Source organism: Diadema antillarum, unplaced genomic scaffold (genome assembly GCF_040938485.1).
Source record: "Diadema antillarum isolate AM-2024a unplaced genomic scaffold, OU_Dant_1.0 scf00000066, whole genome shotgun sequence".
Taxonomy (NCBI): Eukaryota; Metazoa; Echinodermata; class Echinoidea; order Diadematoida; family Diadematidae; genus Diadema; species Diadema antillarum.
Window position 1 is genome coordinate 2,738,672 of NW_027270955.1, and position 16,632 is coordinate 2,755,303.

General features: G+C 40.6%; 1 long non-coding RNA gene across 1 annotated transcript in view; it reads left to right on the plus strand.

Annotated features, from left to right (window-relative positions):
- Positions 1–12,754, plus strand: part of LOC139716549 (uncharacterized) — a 56,058-nt gene extending 43,304 nt beyond the window's left edge. The window contains exon 3 of the long non-coding RNA XR_011709906.1: positions 12,614–12,754. This is a non-coding gene — a long non-coding RNA (uncharacterized lncRNA). The remainder of the gene's footprint in view (positions 1–12,613) is intronic.
- Positions 12,755–16,632: the final 3,878 nt, after the last annotated feature.

A 16,632-nucleotide genomic window follows, 5' to 3' on the forward strand; every position in this document is an offset into this window, starting at 1 on the left:
TGAATTTACTGTGAGAAGAATCTGAAAGCTTCCAATAGGTCATTGTCCATCATTTCATTCTTTTTTATTCATTTTGGTTTTGGTTTTTGATGCTAGCGTAATGACCTGAAACTAGAAAAAGAAACAAAAAGGCAACCCGAACTTCCAGGAAAACAAGAGGAGACATTATTTCAGTATTTAGCTAACTCCTGTGTAATGGCAAAATGTGTCCATATTTTTTTTTTTCTAAAGGGAAATGTATATATGAAAAAATTAGGTGTTAGATATTATAATAATGTAAGAATATGGAGCGTCCGTCTGGTCTGAAGTGTTGTGATGTATCTAGATACATCTTTCGCTTTCGACTGTGGCCCTGGCATCTACTTCAGTCAAGTCCAGGCTTTGTGGGCTGTATGTGCGCTGAAAACCGCAACAGAAAGTACACTGAGAAGAAAAAAGTAGGTCAAGTATTGTTTTCCCCCAGCAAAGGTCAAAATAATGCAAGCACGGCACTCACTAGCAAGAGCTGGAGTGAAGGAACGCATGCACACAAAGCATTTTTATATATGTCTGTGTCTCAGCATCTTCATCGGAGTAACGCAGACTTTGCATTCATGGTACTCTCTCATGTGAAATGCGGAAGTGAGCGATTGCCAAACTGTTCGATTCAAACGTGTCATTTCTTCTTCTCTCTTCTGTTGGAACCACCAATGAAGAAGTTGATTTTTACGCCTCCTATATACTCCTCCGCCCCCCCCCCCCCCTTCCTTCAAGAAATTATGCTGTGCAAATGCATGTTGACCTGATTGATTTATAACACCCCGATAATCACTTTATTGTAGAGGGAGACAAAGTGAAGAAACTCGCACCTAAACCTTCACCCCTCTGAATGATGTCTCTCTTTCAATCACTTTATGTGTCACAAGAAAAATTATCTAAATATTATAAATGGGTTCCTTTACCCATGGCGTCACAGTTAATTCAATACACAATTGTGTCAATGCAGGACACATCAGTTCCCATTTAAGCGTTAGGTCGATATCACCACATTTATCAGATTCACATTAGTAGTTTGTTACACATTCGTTTTCCATGATGTAACTGTCATCTTTTATTCCTTCAGTGGTTATTTTGCTATCACTTACATGTATTGTGGGCTGTAGAAAGCATCTAGATTTACTTTTATCATCAAAATCATTAAATGTTTTAATTGATAACATTTATTCCAGAATGACATTGAGTGGGCAAAGTGTTTTGATAAATGCCAGGCAAAGACAATTCCTCTGCCACCATTCATTATTTCTTTCTTTTTTTTCACCACCCTTTCAGGGTGCTACATAACTTTATTTTACCACTTGCCTGGTTGGGCAAGCAGATTTTCAAATTTGCTGCAAAACACTTGCCCGAACATTACTTTTACTTGCCCGAAAAAAGTCCAAAATATTAGGAAATGATACAGAAAATTATGTGTTTAGTCAAGGGCATAATAAAACACAATCGTTGGAATAAAGAGCACACACTGATTTGCACGCTTAAAACACAATTTAGTAATAAAAACTTTGTCCGATCAAGTGTTGTATTGGGGCTTTGTCACGTAAGTGTTGGAAAGTTGCTGAAATGAAAGTGCATTGCATTACTAAACAGCCATTACCTTTTGGCTCCTGTATGATTGACTTTGTGGGTTTGTTGGGCGAAATAAGTGAAAAAAAAGCAACTTCAAAACTTTAATTGTTCAAAAACACTTGCCCGAATTTGATTTTCACTTGCCCCGGGCAATCGGGCAAGTGCTTATGTAGCACCCTGCCTTTGCCTCTTGAAGTGTGCTTCCGACGACGTCACAAGTTTGCCAGGAGACACTCTTAAGTGTTCGGGAGATGATATCTAATATCTTGAGATTTGTGCATTTTCAGTGGAATTCAGACTTGTAATGCAGAGAGACATGAAATTCATTAAAACTAATCCAAGCTTCTGCTGGATCCTGGCAGATCTTCTGGTACGAAATTCATTCAGATTATCCTGCATCTAAAACAAGATGCTAATCAACAAGTGGGTTCTTTCCATATTTTTCCTGTTTTTTAATCCTTCTCCAAAGCCTATGTAGGAGTTGCAGTTCATCTCCAGTATATTTTTCAAATGTGTCGTTGAGATTATTCTGGGAACCCCTCATCTGACAGTACCACCAGGTCATTACCATCAGTGGTGCACACCATTTTAAAATCTGTGACGTATATTCATAGTCACATAGTGCTCACTTTAATGATGGGTTTCAAATATTCCACAGTAATGAACGCCCCCAGCCGTAGTGGCACGTGGGTGTACATGATGACTTGAATGCTTTTGGATCTATGTATATCTCATGACTTCCTGTTTATCTCTTCCTGTTCTCATTCTCATTCTGTGGAGTATATGAGAATATAAATATGCAAGTATATGGGAGTATATGGATATATATTGGAATGTATGGGAATATATGGAAATATATGGGAATATATATGGGAGTATATGGAAATATATGGGAACATATGGGAATACAATATTATAATCGTGTCCAATGAAGACTTGAATGCTCTTGGATCGATGTATCTCATGACTTCCTGTTTATCTCTTCATGTTCCCATTCTCATTCTGTGGAGTATATGAGAATATAAATATGCAAGTATATTGGAGTATATGGAAATATATTGGAATATATTGGAATATATGGGAATATATGGAAATATATGGGAATATATGGGAATATATATGGGAGTATATGGAAATATATGGGAACATATGGGAATACAATATTATAATCGTGTCCAATGAAGACTTGAATGCTCTTGGATCGATGTATCTCATGACTTCCTGTTTATCTCTTCATGTTCCCATTCTCATTCTGTGGAGTATATGAGAATATAGATATGCAAGTATATGGGAGTATATGGAAATATTTGGGAATATATGGAAATATATGGGAATATATGGGAGTATCCTATGGAAATATATAGGAACATATGGGAATACAATATTATAATTGTGTCCAATGAAGACTTGAATGCTTTTGGATCTATGTATCTCAATACGTCCTGTTTGTTTCTTCCTGTTCCCATTCTCATTCTGTGGAGTATATTGGGGTATATGGAAATAAATGGGAATATATGGGAGTATGATATTATTATATGGGAGTATATGGGAATATATGGAATTATATTGGAGTATATGGAATTATATTCGAGTATATGGGAATACATTACTTTATAGGTGTTTATGGCATATCTAGGAGTATTTTGGGAACATCTGGGAAAATATGAAAGTATTATGGAAATGTACAAAATGTATAGGAAGAATAAGGGAGTATGTGAATACATGGGAGTATGAATATTTGGGGTCTATTTATGGGAGTATACATGGGAATATATACAAAAGTATGTGGGATTGTATGGGAATATATGGAAGTGTATTATAGGAGTATGTGGGAGTTTATGGGAATATGTGGGAGTATTTGGAAATATATAGGAGTGAATGCGAGTATATAGTAGCGGTTGTGTTCCTTTTTTGCTTTTGTTGATATTGCTTAGATAGAAGGGGGAAGCATATTTAGTGATGAGTGATTAGAATGTTACTGCCACTTGTTTAATAGTGCTCCCTACTCCAATTTAATGCTTTATTCCTGCCCTCCCACTGCCAGGCCTAACATGCCTAAGTCTGCTCCGAGTGGGTGTCATTACTAAAATAGAATCCTCCCCTCTGGTGGCATAGTATCTTCAGTTCTCCTCCTCCATCTCTCCTTCACTGTGATTGTCTCTTTATATAAAAATAACTGTTTCTCTTAAGAAGTTGTGATTTTTTTTTTTTTTTTTTTTTCAAGGAGTGGGCTCTCCCACACAAATCTTTGCGATCTGCCCACATATTTGCTCAAGCAAAATTTGTCCCGTCATTTGTTTGTGTAAAATGTTTCCTTCTAGAGATACTATGTCAAACCGTGCAGCTGCTGTCGAACTCTGTTGTATCTCCCCTCATCCTCTTTTCCAAAGTGGAAGTTATCTTCACGATGCAGTCATCGTAGACTTATTGTGACATCACACATTTTGCACAAAGATTTGTTGTTGTTGTTGTTGTTTCATTCTCACACAGAGTGATCTATCACACACCCAGACACATTATCATAATGTCACCTCGGGGCCTTGTCGACATTTCCAGGTGTTTGAGTTCAACTTGCCGTATAATGTATGGATACAAGAAAATTGAGAGCTGTCACTCGCCGCCGTAGCAGAAAACAGTGCCTTAGTATTGGAGGTTTCATCCATGTACATTGAGTGAATATTACTTTTTCTGGAGTAATAGTGGCAGTGGACATAGTCGGCGTGTGCAAAGCTGTGCTCATGACTGTATGTCACAGTGAGTATGTCCAGTTATGCATTTGTGCTGGAGGAAGATTAATTTCTTTCGTGAATAATTCGAAATACATCTTAGGGACACTTCCCCTTCAAACAAAGGCTTATACTCTGTTATCATACTGTGCCCCTTCCCTCTACATGATTGGCTATAGTGTGTGCAGATGTGGTATTGTAGATGGCAGCAGTAACAATGGCACTGTGTTGTAGCTATTCTGCCTGTCTGTCTGTGTACTAATCACTCATATTTCCCACAAGCAGTGGAGATGGGGCGCAGTGTATGTGACATTGTCATGACAGCCCAAATTCTGTTTTAACCATGTGACCTTTAGGAAAAATTGTTATCCAAAGTCAATATGTTTCTCAGATTTTGAGGGATATAAATGTACAAGGGATTGTCACACACACACACACATACAGCACACATTGATTTTGTGACACCATGGTGTGCTGTACACATTTTTAAATGATTGAGTCTGATTTTCAGTAATATGAATTGTTATAAGGGCAGAGCTCATGGGCAGAGCTTGACACTACACTCTGGTTATCTCTGGGGGCGCGTTCGGGCCGCTGAAATCTTTGAATTTGAAATTTTGGTGGCCTGAAGTAGAAATGTATCGGCCCGAAATAAAAAGAAACTTAAAAATCCCTTTTGAATCTTAGTTGGCCGATCAGGCCACCAACAGATACCTTTCTTGGAAATTTGGTGGCCCAACATCCAACAATTTCAGTGGCCCCGGGCCAGCACTACTGTCAGGCCCTGTATACCGTATCCTGAGGAGCAGGGACCTAGGCTCCACTCGAAAAGAAAGAAAGTCCTAGTTTTCATCATTAAGAGTCCGGCTGATCCATCTTCTTTTCAGGAATTAAAGATCAGAAAATGACAGGAGACGATTGGATGGGGGGGAAAACGCCCACTGTTTGTAAATTTCATACTTGCAGTCGGCTCGTACTACCACAAAGGACGCACTTCCTCCTTTAAAGATGATTCAGTAATTGCCCTGATGTTTGCTTAGGAATATCATCTGAGTACATTCCTCCCCCTCCAATGCCGTGATTTCATTAGCCGCAAACACCTTTCACACTCCCAAAGACGGGGATGAGGTAAGCCGGCAATTTTTATTTATTTATTCATTTTTTTTTGTGCACGGAATCAGCGACTTCCGGCCGACTGCCGTCGGAAAGAGTGCAAGCTTCATTCTTTCGGTCTTCCTTTGCTTCCCCCCCCCCCCCCCCCCCCCCCCCGTTCTTTCTCTCTTTTTATTCTTTTCCTTTCTTGGGCTTAATGTTTCTTGTCTTTCTTTGGCTTAATCTTTCTTTTCTTTTCTCTCTCCTCTCTTTCTGTCTCTCTCTCTCTCTATCTCTCAAATATATCTTTCTTTCTTTCTTTTTTCTCTCTTTCTTGTTGTCCTCCAGAAACCTGCCTTCCTCGATGAAGAAAGATTGGTGATCTCATTGCTTTGATGTGACCACACAAGGTTCACATTCATGGTGTGATCATGTTCCATACTGTTGGGTCTTCAAAGTGTTTTATAAACTCCATCCCCCCTGTTCTATTTCCTCTTATGATTGGTGCACATTGCACAAAAACCAATAGGAGTGATCTTCATCTATTTTTGAACATTTGTTGTTATGGTTGTGTGCATCGTTTGGTTGCCGTGATTAATGTTGATCTTTTCGTTACTATGGTTAATGGTTGCCTCATTTGCCTCTTTTGCCTCTTTTGCTGTTGCCATGACACCGCTCATGAAGGCTGCCGGGATGCATACACATTGGCCATGGTGTGGCTCAAGAGGGCGCTTTGCTACTCCCTTGGGTTGGGTTGTCACTTTCACGTCAGAGCGCTCTTATCATTTAAAAGGAGTTTAATCGATCTGGGATTAGCTCCAGCAGGGGGATGCAAAAAAAAACAACTGGCAAGTAGACCCAAAACATCTGGATGGCCCCTCACACAGGGACCAAGAAACTTTGGGTACAAGGTCAAAGATGTACAGAGGGAATGCTTCAAAAGAAGGATATACATGCACTTCGTGGTTGGTGACCAAATGATTACAGCTTTGGCGCTATAAGAAGAAGGATTTGGCATTAGTTGCATTCACACTTCAGATGGCAAATTTTGGGGAAGTGGTTTTCTTCTCACACTAGCATCCAGACACTCTGAAACTCCCCCCCCCCCCCCCCCCCGCCCCCAATCGGAAATTCACATTTTGTGTTTAAAGTTTGGGGGAGGGGGTGTTTACTTTACCGTTGGGTCACAAGCAAAGCACAATGGACCAGCAAGATGTGTCTTCCAGAAACGAATCTTCCAACATTTCCGCTAAAATTGTTTGAAAAAATATTTGTTCTTCAAAGTAGGAAACTGTCATGGGAATTGAAAGATTCTCACTGTGAATTTCTGTGTAAATTCATAGTGGCCTTGCTCACGATCATCAGTGAAGGTGAATCTTCCGGGAAGGAATTTTCTGAAAGATGGGTTCGGTGTGAACCAGCCCAGTATATATTCGTGTATACCACTTCAGCCTCCTTTGTATCATTGAATGTGTCATTTGAGAATTTACTACTATGAAAGAGAATGGAAACTCAAAACTAGATTCTAATATTGCAGCAGGCATTAAGGAACTTGAAAGTGAAATATTATTTATGGGTTGTCCCCCCCTGTACAATGTCCAGCGAATCATGCAAAGGAAAACTATCACCGCTTGTAGCGCTATGTGTAACCCTTTACGTGCTCAGGTACTGATATGCTTGAGTTGGCAAGCTTTTTCGTCAGCATTTAGTTGCTCATCTGGACTTGACCCTGTTGTTAAAGGAGACCTCTACGGTTGAACAATCATAAATTGGTTTAACACTGGGTACAGAGCTTCAGAATATCTAAAGGTGCTATAGTGATTGTGATGAGAGATAAGAATGTTTTCAAAAATTTGTAACAAATCACAGTGAACAAGGACGATGACATGGCGGCTTCACATTTTACAGTGCATGAGTGGGTGCTCAAGGAAGCGGAACAAGAGAAGAAAACATGCATAAATTCTATGCAGGTGAACTTGAAGCAAGCGGTATTGTCATGGAATGACACTGCTACATTTCTGATATATTTGAACCTCCTGTGTCCTCATCCTTGTTTAGTGTAATTTGTTTTTTGTTTTTCATAGTATTGGTCTCTCTGCTCAAGGACCACAATAGATTACACAATGTATCACATGGAGCCGTCAATTTATGTACTACATGATGTGAAATTATGAAAATCTTCTCTAGACCTCTCCCTTAAAGTTAACACCCTCACTCAGGTTAGTATTATGCCTCAGTCCAACACAAAGGCCATGGGTATCAAACACAGCAGGGCTATATAGGGAAATATTAAGTAATCTCTAATTCATTCATGCAGACATCTATAATGTATGCCAGTGTGCAAAGAAAGTATTTTAAGAGAGCACGCTAATCAGTAAATGGAGAGCAGTGAGGGGTAACGACCTCAAAAAGAAGTACCTGTCTGGTCAGGCTGGTTTTGATGCAATCGATACTGACGATAGTACTGCAGCGCAATCAATTTTTGAAGAAAATTTAAAAAATTCTCGATATAATGACCGCCGAAAGAAAAAAGTTATAAAAGTAGACACCGAGGATCCATGGATTCTTCGAAAAATAGATTTTTATCACGCACTGTTTCCATTATAGAGGCCATTTGTTAATGATTTAGATTCTCTTGATAGACAAAGCCTACCCATGAAAAGTCTCATGCAACAATAAAGTTGTCATGTAATCTACATTGGCTGGACTAAAGTAATATTTCCTGGTACTGTAAAAACATAACTTGGCAAAAACAAAAAAAAATAAGTCTCCTAAATTTGAGATCCATTAGCCGTGTCTGAAATGTATGTAAATCGCTACCCCACATGACTCCTCGTACTTTTCCCCCGATTGCAAACCGAACTGCGTAGCTGCACGACATCTCGCCCCGCAGGGTGGGGGGAAGGTGTATCGTTGCAAGCAAATATTTATACAGCAGTGGCTCGATGAATACGGAACTTGTTTGCCAATTATGGCACGGAAGATGTTGTTTTGTTGGTTTTGTGGATTGTGCAAGATACAGGTACACTGAACAAGCCTGAACGTCACAATATTTCAACCTCCCCCCCCCCCCCCCCAAAAAAAAAAAAAAATGAATAGGAAATAGAATTGTGATTATGATGTATTCTGGCATGAAGAACTGGGTTGCAGTATAAAAGGCATACAACTGTACTTGGTCATTATCACTTTAGATAAGAATATTATATCAAAAACAACCGACCGTTCCACCCACCACCCCCCCCCCCAAAAAAAAAAAGATGAAGGAATAATTTGTTGGTTTTTTTTCTGTAGTTCCCCTTGTGTTTATCACTATAGCAACCAAACAATATATGTATAGGCTTATAGTTGCTTGTACCACAAGTATGTACAGTGTATAAGAATATATTACTGGCAGCAGTCAGTATTGAATACCAGCGCAATTACAGTATGTCCCTCCCCCCCCCCCCCCCCCAATAGTCTTTTAGAACTAGTATGGTCTCTGGTTTTACCTGCAAAGGGTATAGACCTAACACCAGGACAACTTTGTTCATTACCCGGTTCGATATGGAGAAACAATTTGCGTCCCGAAAGCGGTTGTCATTCTCATATGCGCAGCCGCATGCATCCATATGAAATTGTCATTAGGAGGACATATGATATATATGGAGGGCATAGAAAGGGGACCCTTTCTATCGCACTTTATTTTTATGTTGCTTTTGTGTTGTGGTTTTATGTGCTGGCACATGACTTATTTCACCCCAGACTCACAAATATTTCAATCGCCATGCAGTGCCCTAGTTATTGCGTGACCTTTCTGATTTTTAGTACAAAACCTCCAGTTGCGGGCTTTGTAATTTTGTTGTTTATTCATGACTGCTCCGAGTTCCCCCTCCGTGTCGGTATCTATTCAAACGGAAGAGAACCGGACAAGGAATAATGCACAATCAGCCAATCGGAGCAAATTTTTGAAAGTTTGTCTCCTAAAATAATGCGTATTCTAACCAGAATCGTATTGCTAGATCTGAAATTAGCCTTTGCCATAAGAATACACATACCCAATGTTAAGCCAAGAGTTTCTTTCTACTGTGACTATAACCCAGTCTATTTTGATATCAATCCCAGAAATTTTAATTACTACCGTCCTCAGTACAGAGATTAACACAAGCTCAGAAACATTTTATTTGTAGCATGTTGTAAACTAAACATTATATTTGTGTTGATTGTATTGAAAATGAGGAATGATGTAGTTATATAGCCATGCTGCTATCAAGTACCAGTACACTGCATTCCAGCATTGCACAGTAGGCCTACTGTATGTATGCATTTTTGGAGAAAGGGCGGATGTGAATAGGCTTGTTGGAGTCATGAAAAAAAATGGTTTCCAGTGCTGTCTGTTCGAGCAAGGGAGACAAAGAATAGGGTGAAGGAAGGATTCTAGAACCTTTGTGCACCGGTCGAACGCGGGAGCAGCTTGCACTAAAAAACAGCACCCTTTCACAAGCCTGATTCACCCGCCCTGCTGTCCATGGTTGACGCAGAAAAGAGAAAGAGATAGTCAAGGTCTGAGCAGCGAGACTAGGTGTCACGCCGCAACCCTGCCCCAGACAATAGACATAATAAGAATTCACCAGACAGTGTGAGCTGGTAATGCACACAGTGCACCTGGCGCATAGTCTACATACTTTGGACCTTAGATTGCCAGGCACCCACTTGGGGTAGGGCGCGTTTGGGTTCTTTTGAATGCAGTGTAGTGTGCACACGTAGAGTATTGTGTACATAGAGTGTGTGTGTATGTGTGTGTGAGGTGTACACTGAGGGAAGGGTGGGGGGGGGGGATGGCATAACAACTGTTATCTTCCCAATCAATAATACCCATCCAATTATGCTAGTCTTGAATCTGTGCTCATATTAGGCCATATATTCCCTGACATGCTTGAGTTATCATTTAGTCAAATGTCAACCCTCCCCTCCCCCCCAAACACAGTCCTGCCAAGAAAACTATGGTTGACCAGTAGATGACCCTCGGACTGCAAGCATTTTGAATGCTTGAAGACATATATTGACATGAGATATAATGAGTGGGGCGCTTACACCTGTGGCGAATGATCAGATTACAATGCTGTAGGCAAATGTCTTATGGTGGGAGTACACCTGACTTTTACAATTTGACCGGTTTGGCAGATACCACAAGTGTGATTTCACGTTGGGCTTACAATGTATGTGACTGGCCAGCGCAAAACAAAAAGCACAAGTTGCGGACGAATCTTAACAGGAGGGAGAACCCGGAAGAGATGACATCATGAATATTTTCGGCAGGAAATCATGTATTCCGCCGTCGGTTTGATCAGCCTTTTCGCTCGATGTGTCTGCCATCTGGGGGGAGAACAATATGGACAGTTAGTAGGGTTTGTTTGTGTGTTTTTTTTTCACAACCTGCTTTGTGTGCCTGGATTCAGACCTCTGCTTTGTGTGTATAATATGCACATGTGTACATATGTGTGAATATGTGTTTGTATGTATGTGTGTGTGAATATGTGTTTGTGTGTATGTGTGTGAATGTTTTTTTTTTTCTCTGTGCATGTGTCAATGTTTTTTTTTTCTCTTATGTATGTGTGTATAATTATTTTTCTGTGTATGGATGTTCAGTGTATGTGTTTGTGTACTATATGTATGGATGGATGTATGTATGTGCTGAGTCTGTATTGTGTGTGTGGGTGTGTGTGTGTCACATACATTCACACTGTGTGTATGTATGTGTGTGCGAGCATTTGTGTGTGCTTGGCTTATGAGTCTGATGCTTTTGCAAATGATTTCATTTCTGAAAATGAAAATATGATTATGTGTCCGTTATGAAATGTATTACTTGATTTGCAAAACCTGTATCTGTCTGGTAGTGAGCTGTGTATGTTACCACAGATTTTCATCTTGATAGAATTTCTTCAGTTGTTTTGCTGTAATCATGATTAGTATGGATGTTATGATTTTTATCAAGGAATTGAAATTTGAGCTGTATAAGGTATTTTTCTGTTATTACTCACTAAAGGGCTTTTTACACTTGTGTTTCTTAACCCCGGACTTTCTCTGACCCAGGACTATCGTTAGTCCCGTACCAATTTTTTCAGCTTTTTACACTCGCCAATTAGTCCCGTACTATCTCTTGTCCGGGGCTAAGGAGAAAACTGACCTTTTTACACTCGTATTTCTTAGCCCCGGACTTTCCAAACCACATGAATATTCATAATTACGCTGTGTACTGTACACGTACACGCACGCACCGGCAGCACTTGATTACCTCGTTTCTGATTGGTCAGTGAGGGTCGGACTTCGCCTCCTTCGCTTAGCCCAGGATTATTTTTTCGTTCTGTTTACACTCACTTGCTTGGCAACGCAATTGCGGTGCTAGCACCGCAATTGCGGTGCTAACCCCTGCTATTTTGCAGGGCCAGATAGTACCGTACTATCGGTGGGGCTAGCCCACTTTGGCAAAAACGAGTGTAAACAGAAAGTGGGCTAAGGATAGTCCCGTACCAACGGTGGGGCTAAGGCCCCCCCTTAGCCCCACCGTTGGTCCGGGGCTAAGCAAAAATTTACAAGTGTAAAAAGCCCTTAAGTCCTCAGAAAACACTCCATATTGGTTTTATTCTTTCCGTTTTCCCATAGTTATTATTGTTGATGCTTCTTTTAAAGTAGAATTAAAAAAAAAAAAATCCATTGCGCCTTTTATAGTTTCGGTTGCATAGTTCTCGTAATTACTAAATTTATAACTGAATCTGAAATTGGCAACATATTTTAGAAGCTTGCACTTCTTGTTTCCCTCCCAAATCAGCACATTTTTGTTTTTCAATTTATGTGTGATCTTATGCACATCTTCTGAATTTGACTAGTTCTATCTGCTCTTTTTCCATTATACAAGGTTGTTCTGAATGGATTTCCGGTGGATATTATTGCTTTGAATAATTACTGTCAATATAAGTTCATGTTATATCTTCTTTCATATTTTACTATCCAGAAGAAGATATGTACATACAACTGTAAATTAAAAAAAGTACCTCTACCCCCCCCCCCCCAACCTAGAATAGGAGGTGAAATGCAGCTATAATAAATACAATGATTAATGTAAAATTCATTTGCAAGATAAATGAATGATTGCGTTCCTACCAGTCCAATCTCATCATATTATTTTTCTTCTATGTTGCTATTTCTCACATGCGCAGCCTGTGGATGCTGCAGTGACGGAGAAGAACGGGAAGTTCATATCTCACCAGGGAGAAGCGAACAGCGCCCTCCATTGACGAACCTGGACTCTTACAGTATAGAACTTGCCAGAGAAAATCAGCGGATCGAGCTTGTGAGTGACAGAGAGAGCTGGGGACTGGAGTATCATTATTAAAAATGTATTAGAAAGAGATTCAGCAAATGATTAGCCCGCTGTTCCCACACAAGTATTTCAAGAAAGAAAAGTAGGGCATCAAGTGAACTCTGGTCCTTTTGGAGGCAATTATAATCCATTTCAAATATGTATTCATCAGTATCTCCAATGTACCTGCATCTCTTTCCTTTTGTCTACGAAAACGCAGTCCACACCCACACTTGCATTTTTATATGGGCATATATGTTCGATGATTTCCTACAAAGGCCTGATTGAGTGACAAAACATCAATTTTTTTAATTTCGGTATCATTAGAATTTTCCAGACGACGAGTTTTCTACTCACAGAGACTGTTGTTTTACCCTGTAAGAACTTTTGAATTTTTAAGCATTCTCAGAAGGTTTAACACCAGACATTATTATGTGAATATTTAAATTGAGTGAAATTTCTCATTCTGACATCAGAACGTCTCATTTTCAGGGTAGTGTGGTGGTGCATCACAAATGTATACATTGATATTTAACATTTTCACAGAAAACCACTACATTCATGACTTCTGATTTGCTGGTGTTTATGGAGAGAGGATAGGGTAAGGGAAGAGGCTTTGTTTGAAAGGCATTTCTTTGCTGTATGATTTTTGTTTTTTTTTTTTATATATATATAGATCTGTAGGAGACGTGAATCCCCCCCCCCCCCCCTTCTTGAATAACAATACAGTCTTGCTACTCGCCCCACCGACTCTACAGATGGAAAAGAGAGCGTGTGCTTTAATAAACCTGGTTGGTGCTGGTGTGAAATTACCTTTCGTCGTGCGCCGGAGAGGGAAGAGACTGTCTTAATTGATTGCCTGAAGACGTTTAATGGCCTAATCAGTGGGCTGTGCAGTCAATTTTGAAGCCAGGTAATGATTATGATCACCTTTTGATAACTCCCAAGGTCGAGGCCAGACCCCCCAATATTAATTCTGGAGGGGCTATTTCTTTCTTGGACGCCCCTCCCTGTATAGGGAAAGCAAACAATATCTAAACTTAGCAGAGAAAGAATGTTCCTCTTCTAGCAAGTTCGTAAACTTTGAAATAATCTTCATTATATCATTGTTGCCGTTGTGAAAATTGCATGTTTGGTTTTATCACAGAGAAGGTTTACAGGCAACAATCGCCCGTGTAGAGGTTACATCTCAATTTTGTTTGAATACACTTTACTCTGCTCTTTCCATTTACTAACATGGATAGGGTGTCGTCCATGGACCATTCTGATTTAGTAAAAACCTGTAACGCTGAGCTGAATACCAGACAACCTTTTTTATCAGTTTCAGTGATTGACTAGTACCAGTAAAATTTCGAAGGAGAGAGAAAATTGTCCCGGCATGAATGTGGAGATCTGATAATGGCAGCTATTCAGTAGTGTCCACAGAGGTCGCTCATTTTGAGTGACTCACCATCCTCCAGTTTCCAAAAAAAACGTCCTTGATTTCGTTTTGAACAATCTTGTGCGGTTTGTTTACTGATGTATCAATCATACTGGTTGCAGTGCTGTCATCAGGCCGAGTACTGTAAATGTGGAGATTTTCGTGGTGTGGAAATTTTCGCGGTGTGGAAATTTTTGCAGATTTTGTGCAAGCAGAAACTTAAGTGAAAATTTAAAGCACGCAAATATTTTTGCTTGCCACTTGTACCAGTAGTTGATGTCTGGATTCCGCGCAATTAAAAAAGGCATCCGAAACTCATCTTACCTGGCTTGGTGCGAGAAATTACTCGCACAAACGTATCCACTTTTACAGTACTCATCCTCCTTTGATAAGTATGTTCACATAGCTCTGTCTTTTCATCGGCTTCACTTCATATAAGTGTTTAATTCTGCACCATCATCTGTTGTCCAGGTAACTCCCCTCAGCGTGACCTAGCTGGCCCCGGTCTCTAAGTTTGCAAAGTAGGTGGATGCAGTCATTTCTCAGTGGGTTACCGTGACGACCACTATCCTCCATTGACCTGCTCTGGGATGCGGTCCTGTCTTCCACACTACCGGCCCCCTGCAATCAACTCTAGCACCCGCACTCGCTCCCTGACTTTCTGAGATGTCTGAATTTATGGCAACTGTCACCGGTCATCAAGCTCTACCAGACACCAAGGTCTGCCGGCCAACAGAAGTGTTAGGTAAGAAAAGGGGCGGGACCATGATGTAGGGTACCTGCACCACTTGACGTTCCCCTCCTCAGTCATTGGTCCTTTGGCTCCTGTACCGGCAAGAAGGCGTGTAGGTCTTCCTAGGTTAAAGTTTATTTGAATCTTAGCTAATACCAAAAAGGGGGAGAACCGGAAAAGAGGGATTAATTGGAGAAGAAGGATGCGGGTGAAAGGTAGTGATGCAACACCTTGCTGTTGCTCGTCTAACTCTGCCTCCATGTGCCACCATTAAGATTCGCATTGCATGCATGCTTCCCAAATTAGAAGATGCATATAATTTGTCCTTGAGGGTTACAAGGCCCAAGTAGTGATTTATATCCGCAGTAAGTGATGTGCATTAAACTATTCATTTGATCCATATATTAAAATGGAGACCGGAGAACATGCAACAAGTCAGCGGGCTGGTTCTCCGGCCGTTCCTAGGGGGGAGGGCACGTCCACGAAGGCTATTTATAGATTTAGTTAGGTAACTGGCAAGTGTTCTTGAAGTCTTGAATGATAACAGACTTTCGGGATTCCATCATCTGCATCAAAAGTTCATATAACCCTTTGGAGGCCTCTATAGACATTTATGATTATACCTGCTCAGATTTGCCTACCTCTCTTGGTACCAAAGAAAAGAAGGGGAAAAAAAAGACGACAAGAAAAAACGGGCGAGGGAACAAATCTGTCTGCAAAGGGTGCATATATTCATTGTTGCTGGCGTGAATTGAACATCTCTTTGCCAGTCAAAACAGAGGGGAGGATGCTTCCTTTGAGTGGCACGTCTGCGTGACAGCGACAAAAGCCTCTTTCATTAACCGGCCGCCGCTGCAGCCGCCGCTGCCGCCGCCGCGCACCGGTGAACTTCAGTTTGGGCCAAACAGCGACACCGCCGAATTGATAAGCAGGTGAAATCTGTCTGTTCGTCAATCTAATCTGACAACAAAATGGTAAAGGGGATTAGGGTCATGAGAGTTTGGGGGAGGGGGGAGGGGTTCTGTAGATAGATGCAGTCGTGAGCCAAAAAGAAAAGGCACAGACTATGCTTCCAGTTGATATCTAGACGGTATGATAGTGGTGTTTCTTGCGTTGGAACTGATGCCAAGTCCGCAGTGTTCACACCTGTTCAGTGGGCTTGTATCCAACAGTTCAGAGTATTGGGTGTTTTTGTTTGTTTGTTTGTTTTCTCCTAAATTGTGTATTTGATAGGGTTAAACTTTTATGTTGGGTCTCGAGGTGAATATAGTCTCTTTCCAGACTTTGGAGGCTTGTGTTGACGTTTGTCTCGATGCAGGCTAGGATAGGCAGCACCGCTGTTTTGGAGCAAGACCAGTATTGTTGGAGAGGGGTACATACACAAAATGCCCCCGAGCTAATTGTAGGACTTCTGTTCCTTCCCCCTTTTCTTTTCTTTCTTTCTTTCTTTTTTTTTTTTGAGAGAGAGGTCATAACAGCAGTTTGCTTTTGACGCTCCTGTCTACTTTTGTGACTATGGATGACTCACCTCTTACTGTTTGAAGGATGACCCCCCCCCCCCAAAAAAAAAAAAAAAACCCAAACAAACAAACTGAAACAAAACAAAACAAAACACAGACAAGGGGGGACCACTGACCTTCTAGTTCACTGTTGTTCTGAATAGTGTTGTCTGAGAAAGATCAGATCTGTGCTCGTACATGTGTACAACTTGTACCGGTACTTA